This window comes from Rhinolophus sinicus, linkage group LG07 (genome assembly GCF_036562045.2).
Source record: "Rhinolophus sinicus isolate RSC01 linkage group LG07, ASM3656204v1, whole genome shotgun sequence".
In the NCBI taxonomy this organism is placed as follows: Eukaryota; Metazoa; Chordata; class Mammalia; order Chiroptera; family Rhinolophidae; genus Rhinolophus; species Rhinolophus sinicus.
The window spans coordinates 94,853,395-94,867,600 of record NC_133757.1 but is presented as its reverse complement, the minus strand read 5'-3'; the positions used below and the strand labels follow the sequence as shown (position 1 = coordinate 94,867,600).

At 33.9% G+C, this 14,206-nt stretch overlaps 1 protein-coding gene across 2 annotated transcripts in view; it reads right to left on the bottom strand.

The window, feature by feature from the left end:
• The window catches only part of GALNTL6 (polypeptide N-acetylgalactosaminyltransferase like 6), a 938,097-nt gene that overhangs the window by 607,823 nt on the left and 316,068 nt on the right, over nucleotides 1–14,206 (bottom strand). The window contains exon 2 of one of the 2 annotated variants that reach the window (XM_074338318.1): nucleotides 4,153–4,243. The exons of the other annotated variant lie outside the window; for it this stretch is intronic. The gene's annotated coding sequence lies outside the window, so the exon portion shown is untranslated. The remainder of the gene's footprint in view (nucleotides 1–4,152; nucleotides 4,244–14,206) is intronic. 2 annotated transcript variants of the gene reach the window in all.

Here is a 14,206-nt window from a genome sequence, read left to right as displayed (position 1 = left end):
ATCTGATACCGCACTTTAATAAAGGTTATCTGAGGATTTGCTACACTAATACCTCTTACCTATTTCGATGCTACTCACAAATGAGCAGCCCCACCATCACCTGGAAACTAGTTAGAAATACAATTCCCCATTCCTAACTCATACCGGTTAAACCAGAAACTTTGAGAGAAGAGAGACACAGAAATCTGTTTTAAAAAGTTCTCCTGGTAACTCTGAGGCTTACTAAAGTTTGAGAACCACTAATTCATGACTAGCAAATTGACACTATTATTACATTAAGAAAACATGTCAGACTCATTCACAAAGTATGCGCAATGACCTACTGAAGAATCTTTTTCACATTGAGGACTGATGACTAAAATAAAGATTAGGTGTGTTTGCATCCTTTTCACCTGCCAAAGAGGTGGGTGAATAAACCTAAATGATTCCCAGTCCATTTGTATAGAACTACTTTGGTTCTGAAAGCTTAACCATCCAGTAAATGGCCCATCAGTATTCTGACCTTTCATTTCACTTGAGCAATCTCCGGTGTCCAGATCCATTTACTTCTCTTCTGGGTTATATCATGTGCCCTCTGTATGATTACAGTAGTACAGATCCATTATCTATGACCTTGTAAAATAAATGTAAAGAGTATTGTACCTTCATGAGGCATATATTTCAGATCCATCATTAAGTCGGCCATTTATTTGTGAGCACCCTTTCTATTTTTCACCTTGTAGACTTTTTATTCATTGTAGTGTCACTACAAATAATCAACTTGAAAAAATATCAGGGATGGAAGAGACAGAATCCATTAAGTAGAAATCATATGTAATAGCTAAAGCTGAATCTCAGAGCCTATTAAAAAATAATATACTTGAGAATGGGTCATGAGAAAAAGTTTCCAAGGGTAAAACATTACTCATAGACAATGTATTTACTAGAGGTAGCAAACTCATACAACTTCTGGGGTCAGAGATGTGACAAAAATGGGTGAGAAAGTAGGGTGTACCACTCTAGGAAGTGATGCACTCTTGTGAGACCTGACTACTGTTACTAACTTTTAAATAATGCTAAAAAACCTCCCCGGGACTATCAGTCTGGAAACCCCAGGTGAATAAAAATATATTCCCCTGCTTCTAAATTAGAGCAGTTTTATTACAATATTTAGTACAAATGCTGATGACATTGAAAAGACACATTTGTGAATCTCTATCAAGAAAAAATTACATTCTAAAACCAATCTTAGGTTTTAAAAATTAATAACCAATGGATTTTAATTCTCACAATCAACCATATACCTACCACTATACTAGTTCCTTGGAAGACAATGTGATGTAGTGGATCCAGGGCCAGAAGACATAAATTAAAACTGTAAACCATATGCGGGAAATCTACATTTCCTCTAAGTGCAAACTAGAATTTGAACTGAGTCAGTCTGCCTTTAAATCTTATGAATTACTTAAAATAAACAAACATGGAAACTTTTTATTATTCTCTGATTATTCATTTATTCAAACACTATCAGTTAACTCATGTATGAAATTAGGCAAACAATGATACCTACCTTACCCACCTCACAAGGATTTTGAGTAGTAAATCTGATAAAGTACTCACATGTAAAAGCCCTTGGCTTATAGTAAAGCAATGTATAAATGCCAGGTGTTTTCACCATCTCTGCTATTTTTATATGTATTTGAGTTATTTCCATTGTTCTTGAAAAGTTATAACATAGTTGCAGAGACAAAACTTACGTACATTAAACAAAAAAATAAATCATTTGGGCCAAACTCTATGATAGTAGATGTTAATAGGATATAGTGATGGGTGTGGATTCTTATATTGGGTGTAATTAAGTTTCTTATATGTTGAAGCCACTTGGGAGATATTCTAAGCAAATAGAACACTACTGAAAAAAATAATATAATGGATGACGTGGATGGAAAAAATAAGACAACTAACATATATCCTTATATAATTTTATCCTCATAAGAGCTGGATAATGAACGAGAGTTCAGAAACGGTAAGGTCACGTAATTAATAAAGTCTTCAAGACCAAATAACTAATAAGTTTTATTGGCAAAGTAGAATTTGAACTGAGTCAGTCTGCCTGTAAATCTTATGAATTACTTAAAATAAACAAACGTGGAAACTTTTTATTATTCTCTGATTATTCATTTATTCAAACACTGTAAAGTCATTTTTTTAAATGTTAGGGAATAAAGAGATAAGGTGAAGCCAAAACATAAAAATTCATACACAGGACTTTCTTTAGATTCTATCCATTGAGCAATAAGGAGTCATTAAAGCTCTCAAACTGGAAACTAATATATTAAATGTTATGTACAAGTTAGTTTTGTTGTTGCTCTAACATCCTTTTTCTTTCTAAGTTTGAATGGAACTACAGAGCATGCAATGGGCCTAGAAAAATATACAGAGAAGGTTCTGCATTTTCCTATACTTCTAAAACATACGGATAAGCTAGTGTCGGAACATAAAATCCCATTTTTTAGTGAATAGAACTGTCTTGTTCTTTACATTCTGTATAAATTCTCAGTTATGACATTGTTAATGAAACAAAATAAGCCTTGAGCTGGTATGGATCACTGAAACCTACAGTCCATCCCTTGACTTTGTCTGAAATAGGGTTAAGAACACACAATATGATATATAGATGATGTAATACAGAATTGTACACCTGAAACCCATGTAACTTTACTAACCATTGTCACCCCAATAAACTTTAATTAAAAAAAAAAAAAAGAACTCAGATGAATGAAGCGGGCAGGAGTCCTATTAAGTTCGGCTCTTATTTCAAGATCTTAAAATTTTCTCAACAGAATCTGGGTTGCTATATAGAATACCTTGATTTTAAAATTTTAAACACATTCAAATATTTATAAAACATACCGTAGGATCATGTCTTTGGAATATGAAGGCTGCAGTCGCCGTTCCTAAACCAATGGCCAGGTTTATGCCACAAACTTAATCCTGATCTCAGTCAGCGTGCCTCAGAAATTGATGGTATTGTCTTTCATCTGGTGTAAACTTGACAGGGATTACCCAAACCCTGAGCTTATATATTTATCCTTTGTATTTGTGTTAGTATCTCAACTCCTGAGAACACAGAATAATTCTTCCTGTATCATTTTAATGAACCTCACATAGTATCTCTACAGGGTGGCTGGGCAGATCGTTATAACTAGTTATCACTAGTTACAAATAGTGAGGCGGCACTGGTGAGGAGAGCTGCAAAAGTGAGAAAGTCAGAGGAAGACTTGGTTCTGGTAAATAAATAAATAGCTCGTTGCATTTCATTTTGAGCATAAAAAAGACAAAACAATTGAATGGCTTGATGCTCAGAATCCCAGACAAAAGATTATGTGTTCCTGAGGATACAGGGAGGTTGACCACACACTTCCAGGATGAAATTCTGTCATATAGCAATGGTTAGTTTTATTATACATATTTCTCTATGGGGCTGATTTGCACGCAAAAAAAAGGCTACTATCATACTCATGTTATAATAATACCATTTTATTTTAAATGACTATGTTCATGTAATACAAAAAGAACACACAATTTGAGACATCTCTTGCTTTCTGCTCCAATCTTTCTGAAATTATTTAAACATCATTTGTTTGCATAGACAAAGGTGACATGACCTTCAGTTTTGATTTCTGGCATGTTTGTGAAAGATTTCTGAAAAAGCCTCCCTGTTTAGATCAGACACACGTCTGGGTGGCTGAAAAAGAAAGGGAAAAATAAAATATTGTTTTAACTTTTTTTTCTCTATTGTTACTTCATAAATTTCATTAACATGATAACCAGAATTATTGTTAATAAAGAAAACTTCTGTTAGTAAGGAACCAGAGAGATCACTATCAAACTATTGTGAATAAAGGACATCCTTAAGGGTAATTCTTTTAGTTAAATACAATTAACTGAAAGTGCCTGGTAAAAACCTCCCTGATATTAAATAGGGTTAAGAACTCAGCATGAGCCATGATCCAGCTGACATACTATATTTCCATTTAAGCATATGAAGTAGGATAGTTGTGTGACTGACCCTCAAAATTTCTATAATTTCTACTTTCTTCCATCACGATGGAAACATGGTAACTCAGCAGGAAAGCCCTCCACATTTTTGATTGCTATGCAGCAGCATACCTTGTAGAAATATTCAGATCAGCACGTTAGAAAAATGACAAATTTTCTAAGATGTATTCCCAATTCAAAGTATTTTCTCTGTGAGTCATTCCTAAAGGAAAAGATAAAAAAAAACAATAAAGACAACTTAGTATAAAAGTGGAAAGCGTTTCTGTGAAAATTTAAAAGGAAAGAAAGATCATGTCAAAAAAACATATTATATTAACCTTCAAGAATCACCTGGCCCCCTGGAGATGGAGCATCCATACTCTTGCAGTTTTCTGGAGGTATTAAGATTGGGTTTCCTGACCCCCTGAAATTTTCTTCAGAAGGACATCATATGGTGCCTCTAGAATTCCACCCTATCAATTCTTCAAGGAAAAACATAGCATCCTCAGTTGTTCTCCAGAATCAGTATTATCTTAAAATGTGACTATTGTCTTATTAATCTGAGCTCACTGTGCTAAGTCTAATGGGAAACACACAACACAGCAAGATGAAATGAGGATTAGAGAGAAAAAGCAAAGATCTTTTGTCAGAAGTGTGATGGTGACAAAGAAAACAAATTGAGTGTCAGTTCTTTCTCCAGGTTGTATGTCACCCAGGTGCTTTTATGTATCTACTAACAAAATAAACAATAAAATAGCCCTAGACCCAGAATTGCAACTGAGAATATAGCATTAGTTTATAATTAAGACATAATTAGACTATCGCATAGTTCAGTCATTGGTTTCGTACTCCTAAAATATCACTGTATAAGCATATGCTCAGTTTGTCTGCACTTATTATCATTGTCACAATAACTACAATTATCATTGCATCAGCCATATGCATACAAATGTAGATGAGACCTCAACATCACCTTCAATGAGACTTTTCTAGTTTTAGTACTGTTAGAATTTTAAATGGCTTTTGTAGTGATAATTTTACATTTTTATTTGAAGGAAATTGTGCTAAACAGTGAAAACAATTGAATATGCAAACTTCATATTTGAAAGGCTCAAACAACATGTTTTTAGACTGCTTGTCTTAATAGCTGAATTTGTGTTGCAAGCTAATTCAATCTTCGGGAAAATTTAGTAAAAAGGTTAACAGTCATCGTAAGCCATCAAAAATGTAACAAATATTTATCTTGAGGAGTATCACAATGTAAGTAAATTCATATAAAATGGATCATTGGTAAGTCAGTTGCTTAGAGATAGAGAGTAGAGGATATGTATACCAGGTTTCCCTTCTACTTTCAATATTTTGATGTTCTTATACTTTTATTCAATTCATCATCCAACTGATCTGCCAACAAGTATTTATTGAACGCCTGCTCTGACACTGGAAATATACTTGACAGACAGACAAAATTGCAACTCTCTGGGACCTTTTATTCTTACAAAAAGAGACACTTAGTCATTGAGCCAATATTAATTGAGCATCTAATATGTGCCTGACATTGTGCTAGGTACTTATCAGTGATTGATACAGAAGATTCATGCCCTTGAGGACCTTACATATCTTACATTCTAGAAATGTGATATCAAAAATGCACAATAAACAAGTAAACTATATAACATTACCTTCAATTAGGTCTTTTTACATTAATTTAAATATTATGGTGGGAAAAAGTGAGGCAGAGGTGAGTTGAGTCTGGAACACACTAAATTTAAAGTTCCTAAGACTAAGTAGGTAGAAAGAGTACCTAGTAGGTAATTGGATTTACCGGGTGAATATCTTTCCCACTGGACAATTTCACTTACAAAAATTACTTACACACAGTATTTTATCTCAATATAGAGACCTGTTTTTATGTGGGTGAGCAAACATCTTTTCAGGCAGGAGTGTCAATGTTTTTGAATATCCAAACCAGGTTGCTTTTAAACATATCGATTACCTAGCATAAACATAATTTATTTACAGTGTTTGTGGGGAGGAGGTTAATCTCCACTTCTTTAAATACCAAATGATAAAATGTCAAGACTTGACAAGTGGAAGAGAAAGCACTTAAAGTGTAAATCTTAAAAGGGTCTCGGACCATGACTTTCACCGCTAATTATTTTAAATACCAGGAAAGATGTTTTCCAACCTCTTAATTTAGAGTATTTTGTTCAACAAATTGTAGACATGAAAGACCATAGATCATTATGTTTTCCTGGTATCTACTCTGTACTTTGAAAATAATTTACTTACTGGAAAGCAACTTTGGTTATTATAATTAGAGCTTACAGTCAAAAAAGTTTTTAAAAATTAGAACTAAATTTAAAACAACCTATTTTATAAAATATAGATATGAGATTGAATAGCATATTATTGTTGAAAAAGATTCTGCATTTGTTTATGACACAAAACAAAAATCTATGTACTATTTATTATTTCTGTGTGAATGACATCAACTGCACAACAATGCAATTTATTCTACTTTACTGACTTTGGTGTATGGAAAACTATAAGTGAAGGCGATATTTTATATTAATAATAAGTAGGGATGCCAAGGAGTAAAAATACAACAAAATATTTTACTTTTATAATCAGGGTTATTCTTTTATGTATATACTTTAACAACAGATGTACAAGACATATTGTATAATCTGAGATACTATTTCTGATTGCATAGTGACCTAATGTATACATTTGACTTGGGCTAAACTCTAACATATGCCTTTCTACCGTCCCAGATATCTGAAATAGATAGGTAATTGCTGATTCTTTAGGGAAGCAAAAAATTAGTGGTTATGAGTACACATATCAATGTTTCCCTTTCTTAATGTATAAAATGGGAATAATAAAATTTACATCATATACTTTTAAGATGAGGATAAGATTTACTTGTAAAACATCCATTATACTACATAGCACCCAGTGACTGTGCATCAATATATATTCAACTGATTGAGAATTTAACTGTATTTTCATGTTTAATATAGCTTAACAATAATAGGTTTTTAAGCTAATACTTTGTCAAACACAATAAACTATTACAGGATAACAATTCGTAAAAATTGGCAACCCTATGTACCTGGGAAAACAGATCACTTCATTTAGTCTTGAACATTCTGGCTTTCCAACTGTTATAGATATTCAGACTTTTCAAATATTTTCTAATATAACGACTCTAGAAATGCATTGGAAAAAAAATGACCATAAACAATTTCTGTTTTCAGTTCATCTGTAAAAAGTTCAACAGTTGTCAGTCTTGCCTTTACAACAAAAATAAAGCTGAACACGCTGGAAAATCTACCACTTTTCTTGGATCCATCAGAGAACTGAGTGAGGTTGCATGGGAAACCGTCACCCAGAAATCTAGAGAGACAGGGAAATCCAGAGTCATAGCTAAGTTCTCTTTACTTGGAGCAAAAGCTGCAAGAGCCATAAACAGGCAATAATTAAGTGTGAATCATGATGAATTGATGTAAGCTAAGGATGGACTAGACTGAAAATCAGAAACTGCCGGGGCTGCAGTCCTAGGAAATCTCCATCATTTCCTGGGTTTTACCTCCAGGAACCATAGTAGATCATCATGGTGAAGACCGAAGAAGATCCCCCTCCTGGTTCTTCTGTCAGGGGGAGAGGAAAATAAACTGTAAAACATGCCTGCAGTACTCTCCATAACAAATGATGGCTCTCCAGAAGAAAGACTTTACCAGTGCCTTTTCCAACTCCGGGAGAGGGTATTTCCCTGAGGATTCCAGTCTACTCCAGTTTTCCTGGATCACCTAAGGGGGCAGGAGGAACCTAAGAAACCCTTGTGAAGGTCGTATTCCAGGAAAAGGCCCAGAAAAAGACTGGGATTTAATCTTAATAATAAGACACTTCCCCTCCCCCATACCTTATCCTAACACAACCAGGGCAGAAATATAACAGTGCATTAGAATTGAAAGACACAGGTTCTATCTGGAGAGTTCTTAGAGAAGCCCCCAAACAGAAAGGAGACCAAGACAGGAACACCACAAGAACTTGAGGTTTCTGGCATGTACAGCTACGGTAAACATTAAACATGGCTCAGTTCCTACCAGATTGTCACAAACCTTAGAGTCAAGGCCTATTTATCAGTTCTTATTACCTAATACATCATGTCTGGCTTTCAACAACAAAAAAATTGCAAGGCATGCTGAAATGTAAAACAAAAATAACAAGAACAAAAACATTTCACCACAGTCTGAAGTGACAAAGCAAACATTAGAGCAATATTCAGATATAACATAGATTTTGGAATTTATCACACAGTATATTTAAAATAACTATAATGATCATCCTTAGGATTCCAATGGAAAAACTAGACAATATGCCAAAATATATGAGAAATGTAAACAAACCTTGAAGCTCTGAGAAAGAATCAATGCTAGAAATCAAACAGACTACTAGACCTGACAACTGTTTTTCAACATCATCAATAGGACAGAGCCAAAAAAGAAGAGTCAGTAAGCCTAAAGATATACCAATAGAAACTTCCCAAACTGAAATTCAGAGAAAAATAATTTTAAATAAAGGAACATCCAAGAACTATCGGAGAAGAAATATTTGAATGAACAATTACTGACAATTTTCCAAAATTAATGACAGACACCAAATCAAAGATCCAAGATGCAAAGAGAATAATAAGCAGGGCAAATAGCAAAAACAAAACAAAACAACCTTCTACACCTGGGCATATCATGTTCAAACTTCAGAAAACCAAAGATAAAGAAAAAATCTTGAAAGAAGCCAGAGTAAGAGTGAGTGTTAAGGGTTGACACCCAATTCCAATGTGCAGGAGTCTTCCCCCATATCATCAAGCAATTATCTTACACAAGTTGGGTGTCTTACAATTCAATTCAATTCTGACATTATCTACCTGGAGATATCGTAAGATTCTGCAGGTTAAAAGCTCAGTCTTACAAGACTGCCATCCCCTTCAGATGCCAGTTGCAAGCTCAGGTGTTTGTCACTAATTGGCTATAACTCAGAGGTTCCCACAACCACCTCCTTAGGTTTGATTAATTTACTTGAGTGGATCAAAAAACTCAGGAAACCCCTTTCTTTACTCACTAGGTAACACATTTATTACAAAAGATATTAAAGTACTTAATAAAACAGCAAGATGAAGAGCTACATAGGGTGGAGTCCCAAACAAAAGAGCTTCTATTTCTGTGGACTTTGGGAAGCCCAGCATAGTGTCAGGTGGGAACATTCTGGTTTACTGCCCTGGAAGCTCTAAGAATTTATGGAGGCTTCATCGCATACATAGGCGTGACTGATTAAATCTTTGGACATTAGTGATTGATTCAATGTCCAACCCCTTTCCCTTCTTGGTAAATCAGGGAATGAGACTGAAATTTCCAACCTTCTATTCATGGTTGGTTTCCCAGGCATCCAGCCTCCATCTTTAGAGGATTTCTAGAAGTCACCTCACTAACATAAACTCAGTGGCTCAAGGGGGCTAGTTGTAAATAACAAGATACCCATTTTACCTTTATGGCTTTGAAATGATTTTAGGAACTGAGGACAGGGGACCACCTTTTATAAAAACAGATGTTCCTATTTCTCTTATTACTACGGAAGTCCCAAGGGGTTTGGGAGCTAGAAGCCAGGAACTGATGATGAACCAAAGGATGAAAACCAAATATATACCAGATACATATTTTTTGGTCTTCTGAATGACCAAACATGTTTCTTATAAATCACAATATCATTATGGTGACTGGCAACATCTTACCTATAGAGGAACAAGGATATGACTTTCAGTGGACTGTTTGTCAGAAACCATTGTTTAAAATAAAAAAAAAAAGACAGGAAAGAAAAGAAATAACAGGCCAAAATGGAGTCCCCAACCAAAACTTAATAACTAACCATGAAAGGGAAAATCACAGGGCCAGAATGGCATCAGTTGTGCTAAAGCCCATGATAGCAAACCTAGATTTAATATCTGACCTAATATCTGTTTCAGCCTCTCCTCAAATCATACTCTTAATCAATCAGTTTGGAATTTTCTGGTTAACACCAATGATACCTCATTGGTATCTACAATGTCCTTCCACTCCATCCCCCATAAAAAGCAGAGACAATCTGCATGATAAAAACTCTTACCCTTCTTTCCCCCTCCAAAAGAAGTTGTCTTGATCTAAAATAATCCTTTTCTTTTGTTAATAGCTTGCCCCTCCCTTCTTCCTATAAAAACCTTCCATTTTGCACAGCCCCTCAGGGACTCCATCTAGTTTCTAGATGGGATGCTGCTTGATTCATGAATTGTTTAATAAACCCAATTAAATCTTGAAATTTACTCTGTTGAATTTTGTTTTTAACATCATGAAAGTAAGAAGGGAGTGGAGTGAAATGCTAAAAGTGTTGAAAGAAAAAAAGTCCACCAAAATATAATTCAATATCCAGTGGAATTACTTTTCAGAAATAAAGGAGAAATAATAACATTTCCAGACAAACAAAAACAGGGACTTCATTGCCAGCACAACTGCCAAGCAAGACGTATTAAAAGAAGTTCTTCACAGAGAGAAGGAAAATTATATAGTTCAGAAACTTGGTTTTACATTCCAAGAAAGGAAGATCATCAATAGGAATAAATAAGATAAATAAGGATTAAAAAAACCTGTTTTTTTCAAAATTGATCTAAAATATAATGGTTTGCTTAAAATAATAGTAATGTAGTGGCTGAATATAGCATATAGATAAACAAAATAAATAAGAGCAATATCATAAAAGAAAAGAGGGAAGAATTGGTAATAGTCTGTTATAAGGATCCCATAGTACATACAAAGCAGTAGACTGTCATTTAAAGTTGGACATGAATTAAAGATTAATAATGCAAACTGTAGGACAACTAATGCAAATGTAAAAAGAAGCTAATACAAATGTAAAAAGAAGCACAGAATTCATATCTAAGAGAAGAAACAAGTGAAATCATATAAAATAATACATTAAAACTATAGAAGGGTAGAAAGAGATGGGGAAAAAGGAACAAAACCTGCAACAGATAGAAAACAGTTACAAACCCAGTAAACATTTCTACGATTACTTTAAATATGAATGGCCTGAATACACTAATTAAATGACAGAGGTTGTTATAGTAGGAAATCTCTGTACCTTCCTGTTACTTTTGCTGTGAACCTAAAACTACCCTAAAAGAATAAGTCCTATTAATAAATGAATGAATGAATGAATGAATGAATAAGTAAACCAACCAACCACTTAAACAAACAAAAATCAACAACAAATACCCACAATGATGGAGATAATACAAAAAGGACACGAGAACCAAGTCAAAGAGCTCCCCCAAAGCCAAAGCTGGAACAATTCTAACAACAAAATAAAGAAGATTATATTAGATTATAACACAATTCATTAAGTAAATGTTCAGGAGACCATACGAACATAAATAAATAATTGAATAAGTAAATAACTGGAAAGAGACAAAAATTACATATAAAAGAATTTCAAATAATTTAGGTAGCCATCCCACCCTTCCGTAGGTGGAACATAACTCTCCATCCCTTAGGCATTGGTACAGTGACTTTGTTCCAAAGAATACAGTATGAAGGGGGGCAGGGGTGGCACTGGAGGTAAGAATTTTACAGTGGAGAAGCCTGACAAATAAGGTAAGGTCTTAGCCAGATGATCAAGGTCAACATCAATATTGATAAGCCATGGTGCTGTTATGTACCCTTGATATGAGGTCATGAAAATAGCATTTTACCACAGTGGTTTTCCTCCCCCAACTCTATAACCCCAGTCTATTCATGAGAGAAACAGCAGACCGATCTCAATAGAGGGGCATTTTACAAAATACCTAACCAGTACTCCTCAAATTTGTCAAGGTATCAATACCAAGAGACATATGAGAAATTGTCACAGCTAGAGGAGCCTAAGGAGACCTGATGACTACAGGTAATGTCATATTCTAGAACACACGCTGGAATAGCAAGAAGGCATTAGGTAAAAATTAAGGAGATACTAATACAGTATGGACTTCAGTTAACAATGCGTCAATACTGCTTCATTAATTGTAACAAAAGAATCCTGCTAATGTAAGATGTGAATAATAGGGGAACCTGTGTTGTGTTCTGGCTTGGTGAGAACTCTCTGTACTCTCTTGGCAATATTTCTGCAAATGTAAAACTGCTATAAAAATAGAGTTTCTTAAAAAATGACCATAGTTTCTTTAGCAATAATTTTGGTGTTTTAATGATATTTATACTTTTTAATATTATTACATCTATCCATATGCTGAGGTGCATACTTGTCTTTTCAATTCACAGCAGTGTTGTCACATTTTTTATTCTTTACTATGATGTATATTCACATAATTAATAACTGTGAGGTAAATAATGGGGAACGAGGGCCCTCATTTTCTCTGTGTAGTGCTAGTTTGCATTTAGATGATGATAAAACTATTCATTTTAATTATTTTTTATTTACTTACTTGTGTTGATATCATTTAAAATTCTAATGCACCAAGGAGCCTTTTGCCAGGTTGACCGGGAAACATAAATCCATTCAACAAAATGAATTTGTTGAAGGGCAAATATAAATTTCAATGAAATGAAAATTAAACAAGCTGTAACTTCTATTTATTAAACCTGTGAATGTAAATGAATCAGTCTTACTAATGTAATTCCTTATTTTGATCTTGTTATTACGCCTATAAAAAAAGAGAGTGAAGTACATTTATTTCACTGAGTTACAATTATGGTCATATGCTAAAAGATTGAAGGGTGATGTCAGTTTGTCCTTGTATGTACATACTTGTTATAAATTAATAAAATGTAGCATTAAAATGAATAGAGACATTATTTTTTAAATGTTTGTTTTTCTAGGAGTACTCCATTTCTTTGACCAATGATCTTGGGTCCTCCTTCCTTAGAAAGATAGTCAGAATGCATAGTTTTTCAAATAGAGTCTCTTAAATTATATCACACTGATGCTTTTGGAAGGATGCAATAAGATCAATCTCTCAATAGATTAATGTACCACATGTATACACTGAGCTCGTGATGGATAATTTCCAGAATGCTGAAAACATCTCAGTTAACATTGTGAGAAATTGCTTAGATCAGAATTTATCTCTGCAATTTTGCTGCATGTAAGATTCTGAGGTTCTTTGTGAATTTTGAGACATGCATAAGAAAATGAAATCACTTCAGAAACTTGAGCAAATAGTCTTTGTAATTAGACATCCTTGTAACACTGCCTTTTAATGGAATATAGTAGAATCTCCTTCCCACCAAAAAAATACAGAAAAAAAGAATTTGAGAATTTCTGTTGTCTAACCTTCCTCATGTATCTTGAGCAATTACTTATGCTTGCAAAACCCTTTCCTTTTGTGTCCTCCTATAATTTTCATCCAATGTTAAAAATAATAAATCAGTTCTTTCATATAATAATGCTTAAATTATTTGAATGTAATGGTTCTTCAGTTCCTCATTCAAACACGGTTATTAGAAGCTTTTATCATCCTTCTCAGTCTCCCTGTGTTAACAACCATCCTCACCTGTCATGTGCAGATAGAGTTCAACCAAACCAGAAAAAGACAATTTTACTCTCTTGTTCTGGAAGCAATACATCTATCAAAGCAGTCACCCAAAATACTCTATACTCTCATCGACAATATCTGTTTCGTTTTTAAATATATAATTCTGTTTTGTTGTCTTATAGATGACATAATTCACAAAGCCTTCCAACTTTGTGGAGTACAAACAATACACCATCAAAATTTTCATCATGTTCTTCAGAAAAATACCAAATGGTGCAAATGTGAGAAGGCCCCTTCAGCAGATTTGGCTCTACTGCAATTCAGACATGACTTGTTTAGTGATACTTTTGTAATGTTTCCAGGTTCACAATGAAATGGTTTTGTTGCATTTAGTTATACTTTAGGAACTCAGTATTTTAGTAATGCATTAATTATATATACAATTTTTGCATTCTAGAAATTCTAGTTCTGATAGTAATTCTACGATTTCACAGTTAGAATAATAATTGATTTACCAAATTAATTAAAAGTGAAAAGAAAGGAAAATAATACAAAGGAATGTTTTTAATAACCTTAAACTTACTGGGGAAAGAAGTATCATAATGAGATCAGAATCCTATGACAACTTGA